Below are 21352 nucleotides of genomic sequence, written 5' to 3'. Positions count from 1 at the left end.
TTTGGTGAAGTAGGCTTCTGACTAGTTTTGTAATTGGAACATTGTTGATAATTGACTAAACTTTTGATGGGCTTGTCCCATCAACTGAATCACTTGGTTGATCTTGATAGGGTTGTCTGATGCCCTTTCTCTATTTTTTGTTGTTTCTCTTTCAACTTGAATAAATTTTCACCCCTCCTTTATTCCAAAAAAAGGAGAAATCTTAAAACTTCCTCATCATAGATGTCGGGATTTAACATTTTAGTAGATAATTCCAACACAAAGTACACATCAAAGAGTAGGTACTTCAGTTGGCAAAGCGAAGGGGTGGTATAAAAGCCACTAGACTAGACTTACTAAGTTGTGCACCACAACATCCAAATGGGCACAAAATAATTTGAGTACAAAAGAAAGTTTAAACATTAAATTCAAATGTCATCTTCTACTTTTAAATATTATAGTTAAATTCTGTATAATAGATAAATAAAATATTTTAATATAATTATTTTAAAAATTATCAACATTATTATAATCTAAAAAAACAACATATAATTTTTATTTATGTATATATTTTTATTGACAATTTTCAATTTATTATTTATCATTTAATTATTAAACAAAATAACATTATATTTTATGAAATGAAAATAAATCAAATAAATATATTGCCAATCATAATAAGTATATTGCTTCTGTCACTTATAAATGACATTCAATTCTTTATCAATACTTCAACCTACATTATTAACAACATCATAATTATTTCCTCATTTATAATTTATAATTTAATTCCAATCTCTAACATATAACTTTCTATTTTGTCTTTTGGATTTTTATTTATTAAAGCAATACCTTTCTTCACATTTCACGGTGTTCCTTTATTTAAAATAAAATATAGAGACAAGTGTTAAAGGAGAGAATCCCAAAATAACTATTTGTGAAAAGATATGTATCCTTTAGAATCTCTAAGATGGGGTAGCTATATTTTCCTAGAATTCAAATGGAATGGAACACGAATAAGATTTCTTAGAATAGTGTAAGCGAAAAAGTGCGAAAGGAATATATATATATATATATATATATATATCACAAATTTATTTTAGTATTATTTTTAAAAGAACTCATTATTAACAATTTTTTTTTTTTTATAGTTTATATAATTTTAAATAATATTTGTAATTTTAATTTCTATATTTTTATAATTTCTTAGAATACAAATGGAATGGAACAAGGATAGAGTTTTGTAGAATAGTGTAAAAATAATTTCATCTTTGTGAACAAGAAAGGAAATCATAAAGTCATGGGACACAAATATATATATTGAAGAAGATTTTTTTGTAAATGTTTATCTTAATATTATATATGTAAGTATATGTTCACACATTTAATTATTATGAATTTTTAAGTCTATCCCACATGAATTTTAACATTATCTTTTAAAAAAAGTCATCAACCACTAAATTTTTTAATTTTATTTTAGTTTATATAACTGTAAATAATATTTATAATTTGTATTAATTTATTTGTATAGTTATTTCAAGTTTGAAGATATCATGTATTAATTTCTTCTATTTATTTTTTAAATTGTATGAAAATAATAATTATATATATTTTATTTTCTCTATTCTATCTTGAAAACTGAGAAAAGATTAGGTACTTAAATCTATGTATGTATGCATGCATACATGTATGGTATCTTTATATTGCTAGATAAATATAATGTGTATACTTTCAAATATGTTATCTATTTTACTATTTTATTTAACTTTTCTTTATCACTAATTAGAAATAATATTTAAGACTATTGAACAACACTCCAACCATTCAAATCCATCACTAAGAGATTTCATTATTCTAGATCTATAGCTTGATTGGTTACCATCCTTGATCAATGGAAGACTAGATCCATAAAATTAGTCAATCTAAAAGTCATACCAAGAGAGCAAAAACCTTCTGATATAGCCAAATTGTTAAAAGTGTTTGTAAACATTTCATGTACTTACATCGTCTTAGATATCATCAACAAAAGTGGAACTCAGAAATCTATGAACTATGAATATAATTTTATAAATATAGATTTAGTATACAATTTTGTTTTGTTTTAATGCTTAGAACATAATCTACTAGTTTTATATCAATAACTTAATTCAAATTTCATGATTCAAATTTTAACATATCTACAAAATATAATTTTAAATTTAATTTAATTTATCATCTGTTAGTATTAAATAATATTTTCATCTTTACTTTCAATCCCAAAATTGGTCACAAATGAGGTTAATAAAATTTTAAATAAACCTTTTTCATTAGAAGAAGTGAAAACAACCTTATTTAAAATGAATCTGAACAAGTCACCTGAGCTAGATGGCTTTCAAGCATTATTTTTTCAAAAATGTTGGGACATAATTGGAGTGGATTTATGGAAGGCAATAAAGGCAACAAGAAATTCAGGATTATTGTTAATATAAATCAATCATACCTTCTTAACTCTTATTCCCAAGAAATCAGATTGTGATGAACTTGGACATTTTAGACCAAATGCACTATGCAATACCAGCTATAAATTTTTATCAAAAACACTAGCTCTAAGATTGAAGCATATCCTTCCAAAACTTATATAAGGGAAACAGGTTGGTTTTGTCCCAAGATGATCGATATTAGATGGAATTATCACAATTCAAGAGACCATCCATTTAGCTCAGGCTAATAAAGAAACATGTATGCTATTAAAGCTAGATATACAGAAGGTATGTGATGTGGTGGGCTAGAGATTCCTATGTAGTACCCTTGAAACATTTGGTTTCTCAAGACAATGTGTTAATCTAATATTTAATTGTATAGCTACACCTAAAATTTCACTTCAAGTATTGTTAGAAATAATAAAATCAAAATGAACTAAAATTAAAGAATTATAAATTAATCCAAGAGAGTTTGTGATGAACGTAATTACCATCATTTATAAGAACTTCCCAAGATCAACACAAAAGAGGAGACAAGGATTTTGAAAGGGGAAAGCAAAGAAAACCCCTTGTGAATTATATGAATGAGGCAAATGCCTAAGAATGAAGAATGAGAGAGAAGGAGACAATGGGGAGCCATAATGCTCATTACATGAACTACATCATGATTGTGTGTAAAGAATGAGAGAGAAGCATCTCTTATAAAGAGATGAGAGGAGGAGTTATTTGTAACTCCCATGTGAATGATTACCACATTCATAAGTGTGTGCATAACAAGTTTCATAATCCTCTTAAGGAGGAATAACTATTTTCCTTAATAAAGGAATTACAAAAATGACTTGTCCTCACATGTGGACTAGAGGACAAACAACTTAAGGGATACCTTGCTTTATCCCATTTAATAGATACAACCAAGGAAAGATTATAAATTCTAACACTTATTAAAGGAACTTTGGAAGGATTCTTCAATATCTCAAGAGGAATTAGACAACGGGGCCCTATTTCAGCTTTCTTTTCTATTATAATGGTGGAAACATTTGGGAGAGTGATTAGAAAATCTTAGGAAGAAGGAAAAAATAAAGGAATAATAGTTTCTGATAACATCTTGAATATTACTCACCAACAATTTGCCGATGACAATATTTTACCTAGGAAAAGCTTAATCGAAGAAGCATAAAACTTCAACCAATTAATTCTTGAATATATGGAAGCATTTGGGAAAAAGGTAAACACTAACAAATCTAAAATCTTCTTTACTAATACCAATCCAAAAGTGGAAAATGACATTTGTAGGATTATGGGATATAGAATAGGGATATTTTCTTGTAAATATTTAGGCATTCATTTAGAAAAACACGCAAGAAGCACCAAAACATGGGATCCTTTTCAAGAAAAATCAACAATCAAATCAAAAACTAGAAAAGGAAATTGCTAACAAAAGTAGGTAGAACCATAAAAATTAAAGTTGTTCTCTCAGCCAATCCCATATATACCAATTATCTTGTCTTCCTTGTTAGGAATAAGGTGTCTCAACCTTGTATAATTCCTATTCTTATTATTTTTTTTGTAAAATGTATTTCTTGCAAATAATGTTGATGTGTCGACATCTTGAATTGTGTGTAAGGAGATCATGGCTAACAGGGTTATGACGAATTCCTATGACACGTAAGAGCTATGTTAGGAAGATTCAATGACAGGTGAAGACATGTGGCAACTAAGATATTTGAGTACTGTACACTCTACCCCAATAGTGGGGTTCGGGGCATTGACCCAAAATTTCTTTTGGGGTTCCTATTTTCTCAGAGAATGGTAAAACCCTAATACGGTTTACCTTTTGGGAGTAGCACTAAAGTGAAGTGCATGTTATAAGCATTTTTAGGGTTGCGAAGAGATGCGATGCGAAAAAGGTGTATTGTTGGTACTACAAGTAGCTACTGGAGTCTTCTGTTGTTGATGTTGAACTTGCATTGCAAGTGTATTGTAACTTCATGTTGAAGATAATACATTGTGCAGGTTCTAAAGGGGTGGGGTTGTTTTACCGAAAGGTTTTTCCCCACCGGCAAATCCTTGTGTTATGTGTTCCTTTCTTTGTCTATTTTCTATATGCATGGTTGGCTGCAATATTGTTGTTTACATGATATTGAATCTATAAGTGTAGAAGATTTTAATAAGATTTGCATCATACTTTCCTTATGAGATTAGTGTAGGAAGCTATTTCCACACCTGAGTTTCCTTACAAGTGGTATCAGAGCTTGATCAACTTTTGATCCTAGTTGTTGGGTAGGGTTTTTTGAGCTAATCTCAAGTTGAGTGGGAGTCTTGTGCAAAGCATCCTAAATCTTATTTGCAAATTGAGATGGCGAGTTCATCATATGGAAGAATGGAGGTGGAGAAATTTAATGGCACTAATTTCGAGTTGTGGAAACTCAAGATGGAAGACATGTTGGAAGATCGTGACCTATGGGAAGCGACTACAAGCGCTACAAGACTAGAAACTATAGCTCAAGCAGATTGGGATATCAAAGACCGTAAAGCTAAGGGTCTCATAAGACTCTGTTTAACTGATGCAGTCCTTTTGAATGTTCTAGATGAGAAAACTACATATAGTTTGTGGGAGAGACTTGGGGCCATGTATCAGGCCAAATCTTTGGTGAACAAGTTGTTCCTAAGGAAGAAGTTGTATTCTCTGTGAATGGAGGAAGGTGGATCCTTAACAGATCATTTAAATGCATTTAATCTGCTAGCTACACAGTTGACATCAGTTGGTGTCAAGTTAGAGGAGGAGGATCATTGCTACACACTTTTGTGTTCTTTATAGGATTCATGGGACCATCTTGTGATGGCTCTTGGAAGCACATTAGTCACCTTCAGAATGGATGATGTGGTGTCTTCGTTGCTATCAGAGGAGATGTGGAGAAAGGCTTCTGTTTCAGAAAAAGAAGCCCTTGCTATTCATGGGAGATCCACGGAAAGAGGGAAGAAAAATGACAATAAGTCTAACAATAAGGGTAGATCCAAATCTCGTGGGAAGTCAAAGACTTCCAATAAGTCCAAGGCAAAATGTTGGAACTGTGATAAGACTGGGCACTTCCGTAAAGACTGTAAAGAGCCTAAGAAGAAGAAGAAAGCCTCAGATTTTGGTTCTAAAAAATCTCAAGAAGATGGTGATGCATTCATTGTAGCTTTGGTAGCCCATGCATCTGATGATATGCGGTTGGTTGACTCGGGTGCATCTTTTCACATGACCTCTCATCGAAATTGGTTCTCAAGATATGAAGAGTTCGATGGTGGAAAGGTGTACTTCGGTGATGATTCTCACCTAAATATAGTTGGATGTGGAATGGTCACTATCAAATTTCCTAATGGACGAGTAAAGGGAATCGATGGAGTTATGCACATTCCAGGTTTGGCATGAAACCTATTATCTATAAGTATGCTGAATGATGTAGGTGTGCAAGTTGTTTTTTCTAAAGATGGATGTAAGATGATGAGAGGAGCTATGGTGCTTGCTAAGGGTACTAGGAGAGGTACTTTGTTTCAACTTGATGCATTTCTCAGTGTAATAGTTCTTCTATTTCAAAGAAGAGAGTAGCTATCACTTCATCCCCACCATCTAAACGAGCAGTAAAGAAGACTGTGGTTAGTGGTTCTGATGGTAGTGCAACAAGTGTACCTAAGGGTGCAAACACTTTGGAAGGAAAGCTTCCTACAGAAAAGACAATGTTGTGGCATTTGAGATTTGGTCACATTGGTGAGAAGGGTCTCAGAACCCTAAAAAATAAAAATCTCGTTGAGGGTTTAAATGATTGCAATCTTGAGTTCAACTTCTGTGAACGCTGTGTATATGGTAAACAAAATCGTGTTTAGTTTTACTCTAGTTCTCACAAATCTTCTGATGTTTTAAATCTTATTCATTCTTATGTATTTGGTCCTATAAAAGTTCCTTCTGTTAGCTTAAAGAATAAATTTGACAACTGAGTGTCAATACACTTAACCAAGATCAAGAACAAGTGCCGAGTGACAATAGGTGCCGAGTGATAATAAGTGCCGAGCGCAACATGTGCCGAGTGATATAACAAGTGCCAAGTGACAATAGGTGCCGAGTGATAATAAGTGCCGAGCGCAACATGTGCCGAGTGATATAACAAGTGCCGAGTGACAACAGGTGCCGAGTGATAATAAGTGTCGAGCGCAACATGTGCTGAGTGATACAATTTTTGTTCAAGTGCCAAGCTATCCAGAAAATAGTATGTGCCGAGTGTCAGAAATACTTCATGAGCCAAGTAACTCAGTAGAACAACATAAAAGTTTGGAATTGCACAAATTATGATACTAATAGTTTTTGCAGCCGACAGAAGGTAAATCTCGAAGGATTAAATGATAAGATCGAATCTTTTAATTTTCCTATGCAATTTGCATGCGGCTAATTAAGAAAATGAAAAAGGCATGCAACCAATCAGCAGAAGATAAGTATTGAGCAAGAAATTGAGATTCAATATGAATCGTAGATCCAAAACAAACCCTAAGTCTTTGGAGTCTTTATAAGGAAGACAAAATTTCACTGTGATAGAGAGAGATGCAACATATTGAAGGACATACAAGGGCGCAAATCTATTTTCAGAAGCAAGAGTTATCAGATCACAAAGGATCAAGATCAGGACAAGTTAGAAAAGGAGCCTGCATTCAGCAATCAAGGATTGTAATCTATCAGGTTTATTGCATCTAATACTCTCTAGAAATTATATTAGAATAAAAATCCTATGGTGATAGGTTAGCTTTACAGCTATTTTGTAAGAACCTTTTGATTAGGTGATTAAAATCCTTTAACTGGGTGACACTTCATGTTAAGTGTTTGCAAATCCTCTAACCAGGTCACTATTAACACAGTGTAAAGCCTTTAACAGGGCAAACCATCAGAAGTGGTTGAACAATATTGCTGCAGTAATTTTTGTGGGTATCATCCCCACCCCAGTTTTACCTTCTTATTCCTGGAGGGTTTCTGGGTTACCAAAATTCCTGTGTTGTGAGTTATTGATGCATGTGTCTTGTTACATGTTTATTTGATATGCATGCAATTTACTTTCAGTTAAAATTTTATTGGCTAAAGTTTGATACTTATGATTCACCCCCCCCTCTCATAAGTACTCTTTCCATATTTGAATATTCCAATAATTGGTATCAGAGCCTACTTGGGTTCTCACAAGAAATAGCCTAATAGCTTGGAGGGAAAAGATCTAAAGATGGAAGCTTTCAAACTTGGAAAGATCATTGAAAATCAGGTGATAGATGTGCAACTTGCTCTGCATAGCTTGGAGGAATTCAAAAAAAAATTGAGAAACTCATTTAAAAAGAGGAAGGATCTAGCCATAGTTGAAAATGATATACACTACAAGGATATTGACACCACCAACATATTTTCTAGTGGAGACACTAAAGAGTTTAATTCAGCAATAGCAGAACTGATGGAGAAAAATAAAATTCAAGCAGAAGAAATAAGAACTCTCAAGATGGAACATGAATCACAGGCTATAATGATATGTGAAATTACTGAACAAAAGAAAAGAGCAGTTGATGATAAGGTCATGATGGAAAATGACAAAAGGAATCTTGCAAATAGACTTGAAGAAAAATGTACTGAACTGACAAGGATCTCAAACATGCAGATGGATACACTTGCGCAAATGATGAACCTTCATCATGAACTTAATGTAAAGGATATTGAGATCTCTACCTTGAAGATGCAAAATGAACAAATGCAGAATGAATTGAACAGGGAAAAAGAGGTAGCAGAGAATCTCAACAAATCAAGTGAAGCAATCAAATATTTTGAACAGTTGCTGAAATCACCAAAATCTACCCATGATACATCAGGACTAGGATACAATAGCACTGAAGTTGGAGAATCATCAAAGAGTGCTGAACAAAGAAGTGATAAAGGTAAGAATTCAAAACCCACTTTTCATTTCTGTAATAAGAAGGGACATACAACTAATGTGTGCAGGAGTAGAAGATTCAATCAATCAAAAATACCCAAAAGTTTTTGTCACAAGTGCAACATGCAAGGACATATGACTCAAAATTGAAAATCCAATGTTACAAGGACTCAAAGATTTGATGGACATTGTTATAATTGCAAAAAATATGGACATAGGGCATTTGAATGCAGATCAAAACCTATGTGGGCAGTAAATCAACTAGTAAAGGCATCAAACCATGAATTTTGGGATTACAACACCAGGAACAACTGTCACTATTGTCAAGAATATGGACATATCCCACAGTATTGCATAAGAACACATTTTAGAGGGAACTACAAAAGATGGTTGAGTCAAACCACATGTTTCAGTTGCTTAAAAACTGGTCATGTCAGCAAGAATTGTCCAACAAGGTCAAAGGCATCAAGTTCTGAGTTTAGCAATGGAAAGGCAAAGATAGATGTTGGACATATCAGAAGTGAAATGAATAAGACACGGAGAAAGAAAGATGAGTCTAGCACATCAAATACATAGATCACTTCACCTAATAGGTCAAGTGATCACACTTCATCAAATTAAGTAAAGAATAAGTGTGAGGGATTGATAAACCAAGTTACATCATAAATCAGTCCCAAGACATATAAGAGCTGCAAAAATGAAATCAGCATAAATAAAGATGCTAAGTCAAAATTGAGAACTTTGTGAAAATATGTCAAAATTGTCTTCAGGATCCAAGTTGCTAACAATGATCGAGTTAATAGTTGATGCCGAGCTATGAAATATCAATAGGAGCCAAGTAAAGTAAAACATAATGGGAGCCGAGTTATGATGAAACCTTTCAAGAGCCTAGTAGACAGTTGGTGACGTACTAAGCATTTATTACTCTATTTTTAAGGGTACATAAATCCAATTTTTGATCATTTTCTCACCATTCGAACAAGCAAAGCCAAAAAAGGAGCGAAGAAGATCAAGAACAGCTCAGAAGCCATTCGTAAAAGATTTCAACAGTGATTCAAGACAAATTTCGTCGATTTAAGGTATTTTACTTAAGTGTCGAGCTATGTAGGACTTATAAACTTGTTTGAATTATAAACCCTAGTTTGACAAACAATGGCATCTGGGTCAGGAACCACCAAGGGTTTAGAGAGTCATGAAGTTCAGTTGGTCAGTAACGAAGTAAAACAACCTAAATTTAAGCCCATTCCAGAAGTAGCATACAAGAATGATCTTGCAGGAGCATTATCAGTTATTCCGGATAAGGTTGTTATGGTACAAGATGTTCGCAGATGTTACAATTGCAAAATTGGTGCCATAGGAGACTTAGAAATTCATAATGCATATGATAAACTGTGTGAAAACAAAGTACTGAAAAATGAGTTTTCTATAGTAGAAAGAAAAGGATTGACCAAAACCCTAGCATTTCTGACTATTTTCAAAACAGAATGGGTACAGATAATTTTGAGCCGAATACATGACGGAGCATTTTGGTTAGAGTCAGGGCCAGTAAAATTTACCAAGAAAACTATTCATAGGGTTATTGGTATTCCAACCCTAGATCGGCCAAAGACCCTACGAAGTGACAAAAGGAAAATAATAGAGAAAAATACAGGTGCCAAATGGAACAATAGAGGAATGACTATCGACACAGTCACAGATCCCCTACTAGATTTTGCTGTGAGAATTATTTCACACAAATTCTATCAATCAAGCAAGTTGAACAGTGTACCTTGTATAGCAGTTGATGTTGCATACAAGATAATCAAAAGAGATCACACTTATGATCTGACAGAGCTCATGTTTCAACAGATTAATGAAAATATGGGAGCTATAAGGAAAAGCAAGGGAGCTCAATGCAAATTTGGATCAGTTTTGATGTATATGTTCTTCTATCTGATGAAAGAATTTCCTTCTATAGGGAAAGTAAAATGGAATCCAAATAAAAAAATTGTTGAACAAATTAATGGATACATTGAACAAATGGGCAAAAATTTTGATGCCCAAATGATAGGTTATTTTGAGGACTTCAAAAAGTCCATGAAACAAAGAATGAGAATTCCAGTCTCACTGACTGAAAAATATGAAAAAGACATTTGTTTTCTTGTAGATATAGATTATACTTACATACAAGCAGTTATACCTAGAATAAGATGGCTTAGGCCACTAGGTTATGAACTTGATGTTGATCAAGCCTCTACAGCAATAACAACTCTAGTTGCAGGAGAAGTTGATAAAAATGCACAAATTTTTGGAACCTATGATGTTGTCAAATCAAAGGTAATAACATATTTGAAGACTGGTTCAACAGTAAAGAAGAAAGAGAAAATGGTGAGACAAATCAAAAGAAAGTTTGGCATGGAAGAAGAAGAAGGAACAATAGAAGAAGAAGGAGAAGACATTGAAGAAGAAGGAGATAAACTTCAAAGTCAGACTCAAGGGTTAGGAGAAGACAAAGAGGAAAGTACTGAGGTAGAAGAAGCCAAGGAAGCACCAGTTAAGAGAAAGACCACAACTCCCTCTGCTCCTAAATCCAAAGGAAGGAAGTGGCTGCCCCTGCATCAAAGAGACCTACCACAAGGGCTACAACACAAAAAGCCCAAGAAGAGGCAAAAGGAAGGAAGAAAGACTCAAAGAAGACTGCTACTAAGACAAAGAAAAGGAAGTTTATTCCCCAACTTGAAACAGATGAGGAGAAAACAGAGTCAGAGGACAACAGTCAATTTCAAGTGGTAAGACACAAACCTTAGAATGCTGTTGATAAATTATGTTCAAAAATTAGAAATAATGATTTAAAAGGTCTAAAGAACCTGAATTTTTCTAAGCTCATGAAAGAAGAGCAAAATAAACTAGAAGAATCTATGTATGCTATGATGGCTGAGTATAAGCACACACCTCTAGAATTAGATGAATGCCGAGAGAATTGTATAAAATTGTAGAGGATAAATGGCATTTTTGTTTACAAATGGAAAAATAAATAAGGGAGTCTACATTAGCAAGATTGTTGCCTGATCTGACTAAAGATCAAATAATAAATGCCGTAAAAAGGCATAATAATAGATTCACTCCCAAGTATAGAGCATTTAGTATATTGCAGAATAAAATTGAAGAGGTAGTTACCAAATCCACAAGATTGTGGAAAATAATTTACAAGAAAATTGAAGATGTATATAATGAAGAATATAAGGCAGAAGCAATTGCCAAGACAAAGCAAAAGAAAGCATCAGAAACAAAAGAGAAGAAACTAGTGGAGAAGGAGAGTAAAGAAAAAAAGGAAGAAGAGGCACACAATGAGGAGAAAGAGGAAGATAAAGATACAGTTGAGCCACAAGATCAAAGTATGCAAGACATACAGGCATCTCCTCCTAGTCCTCCTCATGCCACTATCACACCTGCAGATATCATAAAAATAAAGGATCAGATACTTCAAATCTAAACATCAATCCACTAACTGTAGAGGATTTGGAAATCCTTAACCAATCATCACTTGTAGAAAAATTAATTTCAAATCCTGTATTGGTTAGTGTTGATGAATTACAGAAACTAGAAGTCAAGGTAAAAGCACAAGTGCCACCTTTGACCACACAAACTACTGGTATTCTATTCCTTCCACCACCACCTCCACCAAGTATAATCACTGATACACTCCAAGTGCCGAGTACAATAGCAGGGGAAATAAAAGAAACATCTAAACAATCAACAAGTTCAACCACACCTAGCATTCATAAAAGGGATATTTAAGCTGAAGAAAAAGAGACACAGAAAAAGGAGGAGACTGCAATACAAACATTGGTTGCATTACCAAAATCTGGTACTCCTACACAAACTCTTCAGCAGCCGAGCACAGATGGACTACAGTTGCAAATCAAGACACCAGGCTCGAGCTCATCAAAGGCAGTCAGGAGACTTCACTATGGAGTTCCTGAGCTTGATGAAGAAATAAAGATCCCATATCATGAATCTAGCACTCTTACTGAAGAAAAGATTAATGAAATTCAGAGTGCATTAGACAAAAGAAGGAGACAAGAAGCACTAAGAAAGGAATACAAGCATAAGCTTACATTAAATGAAATTAAAGACATATTCACAGAAGCTTTTTGCTTACAATCTCCAGATGATTCAAGACCAATACTAAGATTGGAAAAAAATCTGAAAACTTCTAGCATGCAACTCCCCATAGATCCAGCTTAGAGTGAGAAGCATTTTGTCCAATCACTTCACACACAAAGAGAGCTAGCTGCTTTAGCAGTAGAGGAGGCAACCACAAAAGCCAAATTGATACAAATTCAATCATCAATTACTCCTCATTTGGAGTTACTTCACAAGGAGCAGATAAATGCAGAGACAGTCCTCAAGAAAGATCCCAACCTTTCTTCATTTGATTGACTTGTACACCTAGCAGCAGAGATTTCCATCTAGCATAAGACATTGGATGTTACATTAGCAAATTGGGATGCAGCTCTAAAGGTACTCCTTGAAGTAAACAACTCATTTTTGGCCAAGTATGGCATTTCACTGTAAAGACCATTGACATAAGTGTCAAAAAGGGGGAGATAGCATTGAGTATAGGAATGAAATAATAAGTATAATAATAGGGGGAGATAGCAGAGATAGCAAATTTTGGGAGCAAAGTTTGAATAAAGGATAAATTACTGAGTCACATGGATCTTAATTAAGTGTTTTTGCCACTCATGTCAAACGGGGAGATTGTTAGCTTAAAGAATAAATTTGACAACTGAGTGTCAATACACTTAACCAAGATCAAGAACAAGTGCCGAGTGATATAACAAGTGCCGAGTGACAATAGGTGCCGAGTGATAATAAGTGTCGAGTGCAACATGTGCCGAGTGATATAACAAGTGCCGACAATAGGTGCCGAGTGATAATAAGTGCCGAGCGCAACATGTGCCAAGTGATACAGTTTTTGTTCAAGTGTCGAGCTATCCAGAAAATAGTATGTGCCGAGTGTCAGAAATACTTCAGGAGCCGAGTAACTCAGTAGAACAACATAAAAGTTTGGAATTGCACAAATTATGATACTAATGGTTTTTGCAGCCGACAGAAGGTAAATCTCGAAGGATTAAATGATAAGATTGAATCTTTTAATTTTCCTATGCAATTTGCATGTGGCTAATTAAGAAAATGCAAAAGGCATGCAACCAATCAGAAAAAGATAAGTATTGAGCGGGAAATTGAGATTCAATATGAATCGTAGATCCAAAACAAACCCTAAGTCTTTGGAGTCTTTATAAGGAAGAAAAAATTTCACTATAATAGAGAGAGATGAGACATATTGAAGGACATACAAGGGTGAAAATCTATTTTTAGAAGCAAGAGTTATCAGATCACAAAGGATCAAGATTAGGAGAAGGCAGAAAAGGAGCCTGCATTCAGCAATCAAGGATTGTAATCTATCAGGTTTATTGCATCTAATACTCTCTAGCAATTGTATTAGAATAAAAATCCTATGGTGATAGGTTAGCTTTACAGCTATTTTGTAAGAACCTTTTGATTAGGTGATTAAAATCATTTAACCAGGTGACACTTCATGTTAAGTGTTTGCAAATCCTCTAACTAGGTCACTATTAACACAGTGTAAAGCCTTTAACAGGGCAGGTCTTTAACAGGGAAAACCATCAAAAGTGGTTGAACAATATTGCTGCAGTAATTTTTGTGGGTATCATCCCCACCCCAGTTTTATCTTCTTATTCCTGGAGGGTTTCTGGGTTACCAAAATTCCTGTGTTGTGAGTTATTGATGCATGTGTCTTGTTACATGTTTATTTGATATGCATGCAATTTACTTTCAATTAAAATTTTATTGGCTAAAGTTTGATACTTATGATTCACCCCCCCCTCTCATAAGTACTCTTTCCATATTTGAATATTCCAACACCTTCAATCTCCAAGTCTATATTTTTTGTATCTTTCATAGATTATTATAGTAGAAGGACATGGATTTATTTCCTTAAAAGTAAGACACAAGTCTTTAGTTGATTCAAGGAATTTGAAGCCCTTGTAGAGAATCAGACTAGTAAGAAGACTAAGTGTGTGAGAACTGACAATGGTGGTGAGTTTTGCTCAACAGAGTTTGAACAGTTCTGTAAAGAAAAAGGTATCGAGAGGCATAAGAAAAATCCGTATACCCCCCAACAAAATGGAGTTGCAGAGAGAATGAATAGGACACTGATGGAGAAGGCTAGGAGTATGCTTAGTGGAGCTGGCGTAGAACAAAGGTTTTGGGCCGAAGCTATGGCCACTGCTTGTTATCTGGTTAACAGATCTCCTACATTAGCCCTTGTTGGTAAGACACCCATGGAGGTGTGGTCTGGTAAGAAGCCTTCAATTAGACATCTTTGTGTTTTTGGTTGTGAAGCTTATGCACATGTTCCAATGGAGAAAAGATCTAAGTTGGAAAACAAAGCTATTAAATGTATTTTCATCAGGTATAGTGCTGGTGTGAAAGGATACAAGCTTTGGGATCATGTGACTAGTAAGGTGTTGTATAGTAGAAATTTTATTTTTAGGGAGCTAACATCTTCTCCTATTGTGCTACAATCCAATGAAAAAGAAAAGGAAAAAGATGTTGTTCAGTTGCCTCCTACCCCTGAGAAGACTGAACAGAGAGACCATGTTGGGTCTAATGATGAGGAGAGCTCTTGCAGCTCTGATAGTTTAGAAGAAGAGGAAGAACAACCTCAACCTCACCCCTTGAGGAGATCCACGAGAGAAAGAAAGCAACTAGAAAGGTTTGGTTATTCTATGTTAGATTCCAGTTGTGCTTTTGCTTTGATTACTAACATTGATGAGCCTAGATATGTGAAAGAGGCTTTAGGTATGGAAGATGCAGGTTCCTGGATTGAGGCTATGGATGATGAGATGGCTTCATTAGAGAAAAACAAAACATGAGACCTTGTACCTTTGCCTAAAGGGAGAAAATTTGTTGGTTGTAAATGGGTGTTCAAGAAGAAATTCTGTGCAGATGGCAGTGTTGAAAGGTACAAAGCTAGATTGGTTGCAAAATGGTATTCACAGGTAGAGGGAATAGATTATGATGAAATATTCTCTCCTGTTGCAAAGTTGACATCCATTAGATTTCTGTTATCTCTTGCTACATCATATGATTTAGAGATAGAACAGATGGATGCGAAGACAGCTTTCCTTCATGGTGATTTGGAGGAAGAGATTTATATGTCACAGCTTAAGCACTACATTGTTAAAGGTAAAGAATCCTTAGTTTGCAGATTAAAGAAATATCTATATGGTTTGAAGCAATCTCCTAGGATGTGGTACCTTAATTTTGATGCCTTTGTGTTTTCAATTGGATTTGTAAGATCGAAATCAGATCATTGTGTTTATTTCAGAATTGAAAATGATCGCCTTCTTATTGTTGCATTGTGTGTTGATGATATGTTGCTATTTGGGAAGGGTAAGGGCATGATTTCTGATTTTAAATCTCAGTTGTCAGCACAGTTTGAGATGAAAGATCTTGGGGCAGCTAGGTACATCTTGGGTATGAAAATCAGTAGAGACAGGTCTAACAGAAAACTTTGGTTGAGTCAGGGTAAGTATGTGAAGTCTATGTTGGACAGGTTTAGCATGACAGATTGTAGACCACTATGTGTTTCTATTCTTGTGGGAACAAAGTTATCCGTAGATGATTGTCCAAAATCTCCTAGTGAGGTGGAGGACATGAGTAGAGTACCTTATGCTACTACAGTTGGATGTCTTATGTATGCTATGGTCTGTACTAGACCAGACATTGCCCAGGCAGTGGGAGTCTTGAGTCGATTTATGGCTAATCCTAGATGGATACATTGGGATGCAGTTAAGTGAGTATTTAGATATTTGAGGGGTACATCAGATTACTCCATATTTTATCATGGTAACTCTTCTGGATCTCCAAATTCAGTTTGTATTCATGGGTTTGTGGATTCAGATTAGGTAGGTGATATTGACTGTAGGAAATCCACCAGTGCTTATGTGTTCACTATGTTTGGTGGTGCCATCAGTTGGATGAGCAATCGACAACCTATGGTTGCTTTTTCCACTATAGAAGCTGAGTACATGGCTGCTACTCATGCTTGTAAGGAAGCCATTTGGCTTAAGAGATTGTGTTATGATGTTGGTGTTGATGTAGAATAGATTACTATTTGGTGTGATAGTTAGAGTGCTATTTGCCTTGCAAAGAATCCAACTTTTCATGCCAGAACGAAGCACATTGATGTACAGTATCACTTTGTGAGAGATATGGTGGAAGATGGAAAGGTAAATTTGGAAAAGGTAGATACTGTGAAGAATGTGTTAGATGCATTAATGAAACCAGTGGGCACTGAGAATTTTAGATGGTGTTCGGAGTCTATGGGCCTTTCGGCCTATAGTGGTTAGTTCATGTTATGTTCCTGTTGCTCTTACAAGTTGTTCGACAAGTGGGAGAATGTTAGGAATAAGGTGTCTCAACCTTGTATAATTCCTATTCTTATTATTTGTTTTATAAAATGTATTTCTTGCAAATAGTGTTGATGTGTCGACATCTTGAATTGTGTGTAAGGAGTTAATGACTAAAATGGTTATGATGGATTCCTATGACACGTAAGAGCTATGTTAGGAAGATTCAATGACAGGTGAAGACATGTGGCAACTAAGATATTTGAGTACTGTACACTCTACCCCAATAGTGGGGTTCGGGGCATCGGCCCAATTTTTTTTTGGGGTTCCTATTTTCTCGGAGAATGGTAAAACCCTAATACGGTTTACCTTTTGGGAGTATCCCTAAAGTGAAGTGCATGTTATAAGCATTTTTAGGGTTGCGAAGAGATGCAATGCGAAAAAGGTGTATTGTTGGTACTGTGAGTAGCTACTGGAGTCTTCTGTTGTTGATGTTGAACTTGCATTGCAAGTGTATTGTAACCTTGTGTTGAAGATAATACATTGTACAGGTTCTGAAGGGGTGGGGTTGTTTTACCGAAAGGATTTTCCCCACCGGAAAATCCTTTTGTTATGTGTTCCTTTCTCTATCTATTTTCTATATGCATGGTTGGCTGCAATATTGTTGTTTACATGATATTGAATCTGTAAGTGTAGAAGATTTTAATAGGATTTGCATCATATTTTCCTTATGAGATTATTGTAGGAAGCTATTTCCGCACTTGAGTTTCCTTACATTCCTTTTCTTAAAGGTATTAATAAATAATTAGAAAGTAAACTTAAGAACTTCTTTTGGCAAGGTAAAAAAGGAAAGGAGAAATTAGCCTTAATTAAATAAGAAAACGTGTGTAAACCAAAAATGTTAGGAGGATTAGGAATAAAAAACTTAAGCTGGCAAAATGAAGCTTTATGAGAAAAGTTTAATTTGGAGAATTTTTAAGGACAAACATAGTAAATGGGAAAATAATATTTATCATAAATATTTTAATGCATCAAACCAATTGTCTCTATTTAGAACTAGAAATCCTTTGAAAGGGTCAAGTATATGGAATTTCATGCTGAGATATCATGCAATCATAAGTACTAATATAACTTGGGATATTGGTGGAGGGGAAGAAGAATTATTTTTAGAAGACTCTTGGGATGGCCTCTTGGCCTTAGTTATAATTTATCAAGAAACATTACAAACACATTAACACAAATATGGGGGAATTGGGTTAAAAATTATAGACATATTAAATAGGAGAATGGTAAGGAAATATGTGAATAGAATTCCTTAGATGATACTAGTCTAACTCTAGAAGAAAAAGAGACATTCTCAAGCTTCCTTAGCCAAAGACAAACAGGCTATAAAAATAGACAAGATAAGTTGATATGGGAACCCTCAAACAATGGGAAATATAGTGTAAGAAAATTTTATGATCTTCTAATTAATTCTTGAAATTGGGAAGACATAAATATTCCCCTTGATTTGTGTTGGGATCCGGTGTGCTTACTGAAAGCCAACATTTTCTTATAAATTTAGAAAAGAATGACAATAGATAGATTTACAAAATTGGGATTTGAGGGATTTGAGGGTCCATCTAGATGTATCTTATGCAAAGATAGCTTAGAGATAGTAGATCATCTAATTTTTCAATGTTCTTATACACATAAATATTGGGTGTGGCCAATCCAAAAATTAAACTGGAAATCACCATTTCCCAAAAAACTTGGTAAGCACTTAAAAGTTTTCCATAATGGGAAAAACAACAAAGTTTATAGAAAATTGTGGAATGTCTCTCCCTATATTATATTATGGGAAGTATGGAAGGAAAAGCAAAGGAGGATTTTTGAAACTATAATTTTGGATCTTCTTTCCTCCCTAAACAAAGTAGAAGCATGCATAATTGAAGTTATGAATAACAATTTAAGAAGATCAGTCAAAGAAGAAGGGACATCTTTCATAAACTAGGATGCTAATATGAGAAAAAAATAGATCAACCTCATCTATCCACCATTAATACACACAAAGAAAAACCTTCAAGCATGTAAGGAATGTAAATGGGAACCACCCCCAATAGGCTGGACTAAACTTAATTGTTATGGAGCATCAAGAGGTAATATAGGGAAGGAAGGAATAAGGTGTATCATAAGCTTTAATAATGGAGGTTGGATTGTAAAATGAGATAAACCAGTAGGTGTTATGACAAATAACATGGTGGAACTAGAAGCTCTCAAAGAAGGCTTAAAACTTAGCTTGGAAAGGAAGATTAAGAAACTAGTTATTGAAGGAGATTCACAAATTATTCTAAATGCATTAAGAAAATAAAATATCCCAAACTGGTGCATTAGTTCCAAAGTTGAAATAGTTCTTTAAAATCTAGTAGATAAGTTTGATGCAATTAGAATCCAACATATATATAGAGAAGGCAATAAAGTAGCCGGTCTATTATAATATATTGGAGCAGATGGTGATGATTTAACACTTTATAACCCTTAGTATTGAGTACTATGGAGGACTTTAGACTTCTAACTTACTTCTTTCTTTATCACCTAATCAACTTATAAAATAGTAATATAATATAAGGTTGTGATCTCATTCTCCATATCTAGACCACATCAGAAACTAGCCTATGGAAATTGAGTCTTTAATAGATATTATTAAACTTTATATTATTGTCAAATATAAACCAAAAAGGAAAAAAAAAAACCAACTCTATTAAATTGATCCATAATGGAGATCTATAAAACATTATTATTGAATTCTTAATTATATGGAGAGGGCCCTTAGTTTATAGTTATATATGGGTCTTCTTTGTGTTATCTATACTTCTATACCATAGGTTGGCATGTCTATATATCTTGGTGAGCTCTCTTTTAGGCTTCATGGTTTTATCTACAATAGTATCATTAAACTTAGTATTTCTCCTGCAAGGGTAGTCATTCTTTTCTTTTTCAAGTTTTAAGTGTGTTCTCTTGCTAGTACTCTTTTATTTGCTCTTGGCTTCCACCTTTAGATATTATTTCTTCCCTTTCTAGAGTATTCTAGTGATTTCTAGTTAGATGCTATTTATAGGGGTGTAGTGTTGTCTTTTATGACATCTCTATTGTGGGATATCATATCTGGTAGCTTTCTTTGGTGTCTCCTTGTGTTCTTAGTGTCATGTCCTAGAATGGAGTCTACTATAAGCTTGTTCCATGATTACAAAGTGAGAACAATGGTGTTTAGGTGCTCCATTAAGCCAAAATGTTGGAATAGACTCCTTAACCCTATTGATGATATGCCTAGAATAATCATTAGCAGAGCTTTAGGTGAAAAGGTTTTTAACTATGATTATACCTAGCATACTACTAGTTCAATTTTGGGATCATTTATAGCTTGTTTAGCCAAAGCTTAGGTTGATCAATGGGATATCCTGCACCTTTTCTATAATTTACTTGACCCAACTTTATTGGAGGGGATGGAGCATGTGGTCCTTAGTATTGATAAGAATTTGAAAATTCCATATGTAGAGGAATAAATGTCTCATCCTCCAAGAAGTTATGTTTATGCAGTTGTTCTGAGATGCCCTATTCTTCATATTAAGGATTTCAACCTCTTCAACAAAGAATGACCAAAGATGGAAGCAATAATTTCTTTACTTCTTAGATGGAGGGGAATTATGGAGGATCGAAACAAGTATTGGCTTCTCAATTACCTCAAAGAATTGAATTCTTACATTGAACAAGGAGTAGACTTTGTGGATCTTAGTAAAATGGAATTCTCTCTGCCAAATTTCAATAAGTCCAGCTAGGAGAAAATGACATCCATTTTGTCTCTAGACCCAAAGGAATTAGACATAGAAAAAGTGGAAGACCTAATTATGGTATTCTAGAAGACTCAAGAATGATTCTAATCATGTTGGGCAAGTCCTTAGCTTCTGTTATCTTTTCTAGTGTTGGTTACTTATGTTTCTTTTGTCTCACTTCAAAACACTATTAATATGTTTTTACGACTAGTTTTTGTTGTTGGGTTCCCTTTAACAAGGAGCTAACAGAACAATGTATTTATTTAGTATACTAGGTCTTGTTCTTTTTCTCATATTTTATTGTTTTTTCTTCTATTTATGGGTACTTTTTTGTAGTCAAATAGCCCATCTATATGTAAGATGACTCAAGGATAGCTAATGGATTATATGAAGACGTTTTTGTTCATTAATTTTTTTTATTCTTTCTCTATTTGTATATGCCTCCTAGGTAGTATTTTCTTGTTTGAAGATTATTATTAGCTTCTTATAAATCTTGTTTGAAGATTATTATTAATTTCTCAATATGGTTGTAGCTAGATAATTATTGATTTTCACCTTAATTATTCATTGGCTAGATTATTCTAGCAGTGGGCCAAGTGAAGAATAATATGGGACAATTATGATTATAATTGTTGTTTGGCTTTTCCTTTTGCCTATATTTTGGCCTTCCAGTCTCTAGGTAGTTTAAGCCTGGTTGTTGTCATCATTTGGTTTTCCTTTTAGCCTTTGGTTTCCCCTAAACTATGGGT

This window comes from Cupressus sempervirens, chromosome 6 (assembly GCF_028749045.1).
Source record: "Cupressus sempervirens isolate cs-2001-9-10 chromosome 6, ASM2874904v1, whole genome shotgun sequence".
Classification (NCBI taxonomy): Eukaryota; Viridiplantae; Streptophyta; class Pinopsida; order Cupressales; family Cupressaceae; genus Cupressus; species Cupressus sempervirens.
This window is presented reverse-complemented; position numbering follows the sequence as displayed.